Source organism: Danio rerio, chromosome 2, assembly GCF_049306965.1.
Source record: "Danio rerio strain Tuebingen ecotype United States chromosome 2, GRCz12tu, whole genome shotgun sequence".
NCBI classification, from domain to species: domain Eukaryota; kingdom Metazoa; phylum Chordata; class Actinopteri; order Cypriniformes; family Danionidae; genus Danio; species Danio rerio.
This window is the reverse complement of record NC_133177.1, coordinates 63,520,074-63,528,013: the sequence shown is the minus strand read 5'-3', so window position 1 is coordinate 63,528,013 and position 7,940 is coordinate 63,520,074. Positions and strand designations below refer to the sequence as shown.

Genomic DNA, 7,940 nt, shown 5'->3' with positions numbered 1-7,940 from the left:
AGTTTTACCAGTGCTATTGAAAAACATTGTCATGAAAGGAAAAATAAACTTAAAAAAACACCATACTTAGTGTCAATTCCTATACATGTAGCTTTGGGATTTAAGCAATTAAACCAATTAATCAGGTTTAAACTTGATTTCAATGAATCTGATTTTTTTTTTCAAAAGTAACAAACTAGTACTTTTTAAAAGAGTACTTTGTACTTTTACTTAATATTAGTATTTACTAAAATTTGTGTTATTTTAGCAGTGTAATGGTATTTTTACTTGAGTAAAAAAAATTTCACAAGCATTTAGTGCAGGTTTATTATATTATTAATGTATGATTGATTTTTTTTTTTATCAATGCAATGTTTTATGGGTTGCTGAGAATACATTTCAGGTCCTCAATACATAGCATATCAGTCTACCAAAAAATAGGTACTGGAAAAAAGTGCTCAAAATGCCCATATTTTAATTAGCCTGTGCCTTTATGAACCCTGTCATAAGTACATTTAACATATTTGTCAGAAATCAAGATTTGTCAGAAAGTGTATGAATGACAAAGCCAATATTTATGAGGTCCAATCCACATTTCCAGCTTTTGATTAATAGGCTAATATGAATACTTTAGATTTAAGTACAGCAGTTTTCTATTTACTTTTAGAACAGTGACATTTTTTTAATGAACTTTAAGAGCACATTTCAATTTATTGTTTTTTTTTTATCTGCAAGCACAGTTAATGTTCAGACTATTTAAAATGTATAAGTGACTGACAATAACACATTCTTAATGATAGGAATTAATCTGCTTCATTTTTAAACTGTGCACAGCTTAATTAGGCCTACAATGTTATTTTTTAATACTGGCCATTATGGTGGTACTTGGAGAGACAATTTTCTAAGGTGGTAGTTGGTTAAAAAAAAAAAAAAAAAAAAAAAAAAAAAGTTTGAGAACCACTGGTCTATGCTATTTTTTTTCTATGCTATGTAGTTGTGAACGTCTACAATCACGCTATGTGGAGAGAAAATAATTCACAATAGAACCAAACTGTGATTTTCAATGTTTAAGTGAGAGCCTTAAAGTGAGGGCTTTTGTTTTTGAAAGGATTCTCACTACCAAAAGGAAATCTTGATACTTGAGATGTTTCCACTTAAATTTGAGATTTTTAAAGAGGAAACTGGAACCAGTAAAGTTGAAATATTTATAGGTTCCAATATTCCTACGAAATTGGAATATTCTAAAAGAGTGAAGTGTGGTTACTTACAGAGGTTCTGGGGTTAGATTTTCTAAGAGTTACAGAAGATCTTATTTTTAAAACCAGCCATTTACACTAGATGTTCTGGGGAAGGTATGTAGGGTTTATTTTCCTGAAAAGTTCTGGGTTAAGTCTTAGAAGGAATATTTTAAATTTTCCCATGGAAATAATGGATCTTAAAGAAAGGGAAAATCTGGTCATTTTAAAAGTTGTAAGGTTATAATTTGAGATTTGGTGTTTTAAAGTGTCCCTATGGAAGTACTAGTCTTACTCAACCTTAATCCTAGTAAATTCTGGGGTTACAAATCCTCAGTAGATCTGATGTTAAAATTGACGATTTTTGGAAAAGTTTTCAAATGACTGGTGTAGGTGGTGTTGATGCACAATGTGCTGTTGTGTGGAGGTGCTAATCACCAGTAGAAGACTGGGCTTCATTTAAGGCCATTCACCCAAGGCCACCATCCCTGCGTGCTGTCCAAGTGGACCCAGGGGGGCTGAATACTTACCACTCCCCCAAGTGACCTTTTGTTAACACCGCAAGGTTGCCCAGGTCACCCGAGAAGAGTCTGAAGATGTTTCTCTATGAGGCCTACTCTGGCTAATCCAGAGACCAGGCTCCCCAGGACCCCAGATATCTCCAGGGAACAGGAGAGCCCTTGCCCAAATCAGCTAGAAGTCAGGAGTTAAAGTTGGCCATGAACTGGTCATTGCCTTCTCCTCACTGCCTGCTGATTTGCTCCAGAATACTTCCAGTCAACATCCAAGGAGTACCATGAATTCAAGATGATCAAAGAACTCGCCCAAATGTGACTTGAAGCATTCAAAGAGATATTTCTGATCTCCTTCTAATTACTAGAAATGAAAAAATTTAAGAGGCCAGGTCGAGGTTCAATCTGGCGGATATAGCTCAGCAGATATATCATTCTTCTACCAGATGTCTCCCCTAAGGCAATGCAAGAACCAAGCAGACATTATCCTTATCAGGGATAACCGTTGGGAGCATTACCCTGAAGAACAGGAGACCCTGGTCCATTGACCAGGTGTTGAGACGCAGCATTTCGGCAATGGTGATGACCAATTGTTTGTTTGTGTTTTTCTTTGTTCTTGTTTGTATATTTTTATTCAGAATTTGATTATCTGATGTCTAGGTTGTTTTGCCATACTTTGATTATCATATTTAAGCTTATGAAGCCCTTTAAAATCGTGTTTTATTAGAGAATAGACCATATGCAAATGACTCATTAGTATTCGTGTTTTTTAGACCAATCCTGTGTGTCCTCAGCTGAGTGTGCTTTCAGTCAGGTTTAATCCTTTATATCTCAGCCGTTTTTTAATGTTTTGGTTTACTTTTTTCGGCATTTTAATCAGTATATTGTGTAGAATAAGTGTTGAGCAAATAAACTGTCATTACTGATCAAAAATATTTCTGAGGTTACCGTTTATGAGGAGTACAGCTGATTTAGTGTGGTAATTCACAATCTGTGTATACAGATTAATGTCTACTTTGAGACAAACTGATTCATGCAGTTTATTGGAGCTGATAGTGCTGAAGTGGTCATGTCAATGATATGATAACACGTACACATCACAGTTGTGTGTTTTGATTAGCATGATTTAACAGTGTACAAACAGTGTACATAATAAAATAGAGGAACAGAAATTACAGAAACAGACCAGCAGCAAAAATTTAAGATCAGTCTGGCAAGGTGTGAACACAATGGCTGGGAGTAAAGAAAATAGAGCGGGCATTGAAACCAATTTAAATGGTTTTAGTTCTGTGAGAGAGTTTACTGAGGAATTAAATACGTTTTACTTAAGGTTTGATGAGGGTGATTTTAAGTCAGAAAATTACATTTTAAAACAACACCTGTCATGTAGTAAATCCGTAAACATTAGTAGGACTCAGGTCAAAGACCTCTTTCAGAGAATTAATACTAAAAAAAAGCCCGGGCCCAGATAATATTGGTGGTAGGGTGCTGCATACATGTGCTGAACAACTTTCTGAAATATTTCATTGCATTTTTTCAGTCTCTTACATGTTGCAAATACTCTCAGTTCATCGTGGACTTGAACACAGACACTTATCCTCCACAATGGCGGCACACAATGGTGTTTGTTTGTTTGTTTAGTTTTTTTTTCTTCTTGATTTTGCATGACAAGACCGGCAGCTGTGGTTGCCAGTAAGCAGATTCACTAAAGGAAAGAAAAACACAAGTTACAGCCAAAACCAAAGATGACATCAACTGAAAATAAAAGTCTAGATAAAAATAATAGTGCTAAATATTTAGACAATATAAATGTTCTTTCTGAAGATCTCAGCAGAGATCATTAAACAACTTAAATGAGTGGAGCTTCACTCATTACTGAGCTCGGACTTTTCTGTCATGTGGACAAAACTCTTCATGGAGTTGCTGTTGTTCAGTTGGTCACCATGATGGAGGTCAGCGTCTGCTTTAGTTGGCTTCTTCAGCTGCTTATTTTAACACTAGATATATTTAAGTAGCCATGAATAGTTGTGTTGATCACACAATTTGTATGGCATGAGAAGCCTAAAGGAAATTTAAGAATAAATGTAATGAAGTTATTCAATTCACCTTTATTCATATAATCCTTTTACAACATAGATTGGGTCAAAGCTTCACATAAAAGATCATATTATCAAGAATCAGCCTTTCAATTACAACAATGGTGACAAACAAAAGAAAATCAACCCAGAACAACACAAAACACTCTACTGAAATATAACAGCCAAGAACAGCACACATTAAAGGCAAAGAAAGACATTTCAAAAACTTTAAGCGGCTTATTTTATTTATGCAGCAATGCATGCTGGGAGTTTTGTACTATGTACCCAGCATGCATTGTGGCACGGATGAATCATGCAGCTTTTTAATTTTAGTAACCATGATTAAGGTTCATATTTTGATTCTTGATGTCTTTGTGTCTTAAAGGGTCATGACTCCCCCACTTTTGGTTAAAGTCTACTTCAGAATTGTTTCAAAAGATGCATGATTAATGGGCGGAGCTCCGCGAGCACAGGGCAGGAGTGGGCGTGGCCAGCAGGAGAGAAGGGGAGCGCACAACTGTTGTTGACAGTTAGCTCACAAAATGAGACAAACTGCGAGGAGACGCATGAGTTTATAGTTCTCAAAGGTAAAATGCAAAGGAATAAACAGTATTTTAATGCCCTGCTACATTTGTTATTTGTAATTTCATATACACATAACCACAATTTATATCATTATAAAGAAAAGTGTTTATGTAAACCCTATAAATGAGGATTCTCCCTCGATCCCCGGGTCTAAATATAGATCTGAATGCAGACTCAGTGCAGCAGGTCTCCTGACCTGTCTATTTTAACCATTAGCCCTGCTGGTAATATAGAGGATTTAGGCAAACACAGCAGCACAGCGATGTGTCTGAATGTGAACGAACTCCTGATAAAAGTCAACGTCTGCCATTCTCCAATTCTCGTACTGCTCTCCCGACAAAAATGCTTGCAGCACACACACAGCTTTGCTGTATCGGCCCTGACAAGATCGCGGGGAAAACAACATGCAACAAACCCCGTGGATCATGGAAACAAACACATACAAGCCTTCATGAACGGCTACTGCGTGCCGTGGGTTCGTGTCTCACAGCTTGCTTGAAACTGGCAGGTCTGCCTTCGGAAAGCACGTGCTCTCATGAATAATTAAGCAGCCGGCTCTTCTCATAGGATAAGAAAACTCCGCTATGAATAATAATGAGAAACCGACGCGTCATCATTGCACTTGCAGTACTGCGCTACGTCGCCGATTTCGATCCGCCCCAAAAATCATTTTAAACCTGGAAGCTGAAATTAGCTGACAAAAGCTCAAAATTATCCAGTTTTCCCCACAATTAAAGCTGACAGGTGCTAACATCGTCTTATCTGATGCTCAACACACACACACATCTGTTAATATAAAAAAAAAGTTCTCCAGGGTGTCCTGAACCTTTAAATGTGCTTCTTGAGCTCTCAAGGTTTTGCGTATGAAACTATATTAATTAATTTTAATTAATTCTTGTTTGTTGACTCTCCATGGGATACTTTCCTAATGCCCCAAACCACGTCACATAAACCTGCAATTGTTTTATTTAAGTTATGGATCACTAGCGATTATAGCTGTAACAAATATTTACATAAAGCTTCTCATTGCCTTTATTGCCATAGCTGATGAGTTTCAGAAACAATAAGATAGAAGAGTAAAGGATCAAGAGCCCAACTAAAGCAGCCTCTGATCTCCATGATGGTGAGGTCAAACTGGAAAAATAATCAATAAAGAAATAAAAGCTCTGTTCATTATCAAATGTTTTTCAGTGGAGCTGCTGATGCTGTTTGTGGAGGTGTTTAAATCAGTTGCTTTGGTGTGAGGCTGTTGCTGTATGTGTTTATTTCTCATTCTCTCCTTCTGTGATTGTGCTCTTTAACATCATTTCAGAACCGTTCCGAGACCTGGCGAATCTGCATTTGACTGACTGGGTCAGAAAAACTTCTGTCTTATATAGCCTAGTGGACCGTGCATGTGCATGCTGTTACTGTGCTTCAAATGGCTTTTGGGTTTGAATCCTGCTTTGTACAAATGCTCCAAAATTAGGATTTTCTCTATTTTAATAATGCTACTGTGTTATGATGTAGTCTAGATAGGATACAGCTGCGGATACACCATCCATACAGCATCATTTGTGTAAGACTGTATAGCAATAATTCATATTTTTACAGCACTGTGACGGTTGGGTTTAGCGTTTGAGTAGACGGTATTAAAATACAATAAATGAGGAATTTCAATAATAGTATAAATAAGTCTTGTCAACTTCTGACCACAACTGTGTCTGATCTAGAAACAACCCTGTTTAATGACCAAAACAAGACATATTTATTCACAAATAGTGTTTATTCTGATGTCTGACCAATGTTGAAACAAAACAATACAAGAACAGAGCATTTCAACATACCTGCATTTGCCTGGATTCGAACCCAGTATCCCTGCATGATAGTCAGGAACTCTGACCGCTCCGCTACAACACTTGTAGGTTCAAAGGTACAAAGTGGGTTTTAATACCTCAATTTGCTCAATTGTTCTTTGCTGAAGCTGTTCCAGAGCAATGTATAACAATTACCACTAGGCGTCACTGTAGAGTTTTGAAACGTTTCAAAGCTTTGACACATTTGCTTCGACTGTTTCAGTTTCATGAAGCCTCACTTTGCCCACCACTACTGTTAAATGAAGCGAGGAGAGCAAGCTGAAGCAGGATTTCTACATCTGAAACACACATAATACAGGTCAGTCAGAAGCAGAACAGAACAGTTTACATGCAAACTCTAATTCAACACACCAAAAGCAGCTAATCAAGACATTACTATGACAGCTGACCGGGAATAAACTCAACAGAAAACACCAGTGACAGACAGAAGATCCATTAGAGAAGACTGATAACATGCACAGGAATACTTCACTCAGGTCTGGTGAAAGCAAAGACTCCTTCATTAATGAAATCACTCAACACAAGATATCCAGATTAAAGCAAAGCAGAGGTGTGTTTCACCTGTAGGGTTTCCATGCTCAGCATCACACTCCACCGCAGGTACACTCTGCAGGATTACACTGACCTGCACCGCAATCACAGCCTCTCTGAAAGCACACAGTCAGATCAGAACTCTGCCTTGAAGAGTCCAGAGGAAAAGGAAATTCAGTCTCTGACCCACAACTCACAGTAGGGGGCGGTCATGCTCTGTTTAAGAATGCAAACCGCCAATAAGACAAGAAGAAGAGCTCTACCTGCTGTTTCACCCACCTGTGTGTTTCTCCTCCAGTGTTTGCTCAGCAGTTCACCTGTCCGTGTGTTCTCTCCTGCTCCTCTCGGCCGGTCAGCATCACCAGGTGAGCAGAAAGGGTTCCTCCACTATTATAGATCTGCTTGATGGTGTCTGAGACAGATTAAACACAGCGCTGTGGTAAATTCACCATCATTTCTCTAACACTCAGCCAACAAACAGGCCGAGAGTTACAGCTGATCACTCGCTTCACTGATCTGATCTGTAGATGAGCTGATGGAGAGGATGTGGGGATTTTATTCTTGTGCTTGTCTTCTTGCTCAGCTGTGATATTGCACTAGACAGATGCTCCTTCATCTTTAACATGTTCTCAGACAAATATAAGAGTTACAGTATAAACACAAGCCTCCACAAACCAATAACCTCATTAAAGACTAATCAACAAAACTCCACATCATTTGCACAGACAATCATTTACACAAGATCATCAGACACTGGTCTTATCTGAGAGCTGGAAACAGCAGGGTTTCTGAAGGGTTTAAGATGAGGCGTTTTCAAACAACTTTCTTCTTCTGTTTACTGGTGTTTGGCAAACAGTGTAAAGGTGCAGATTCTGCCACCTACTGGACTGGAGGGTGGAGTGCAGCTTAGTTGAGGACTGGAGGGACGGGGAGGTCTAATCTGTTTCATCTCTTCTGCTCTTTCATATATGTAATCATTGTCATTTTGCTTTTTGCTTTTCTGCAATGTAACAGTGAAAGGGTTTTCCCACCCCAATTTTTAGTGACTGAAACTGCTGGAATATTTGTTGTTGACATTACACTAATATACGTGAGAGTGTTTCAGTCCACAATAACAGCTTTCATTTGTGTTTCCTCATTTTGTATGAAGTTCAGGATAAAGTT

At 38.0% G+C, this 7,940-nt stretch overlaps 1 long non-coding RNA gene across 2 annotated transcripts; it reads right to left on the bottom strand.

Moving 5' to 3' along the window:
• Nucleotides 1-2,751: 2,751 nt before the first annotated feature.
• Nucleotides 2,752-7,602, bottom strand: LOC103908985 (uncharacterized). 2 transcript variants are annotated; one of them, XR_012395619.1, is made up of 5 exons: nucleotides 7,056-7,602; nucleotides 6,807-6,892; nucleotides 6,381-6,523; nucleotides 6,216-6,286; nucleotides 2,752-3,431 (listed from the first exon to the last, which is right to left on the bottom strand). It is a non-coding gene; the product is annotated as an uncharacterized lncRNA (long non-coding RNA). The 2 variants fall into 2 exon arrangements; XR_012395618.1 differs by lacking the exon at nucleotides 6,216-6,286 and having other exon boundaries at nucleotides 3,389-3,431; nucleotides 6,323-6,523.
• Nucleotides 7,603-7,940: the final 338 nt, after the last annotated feature.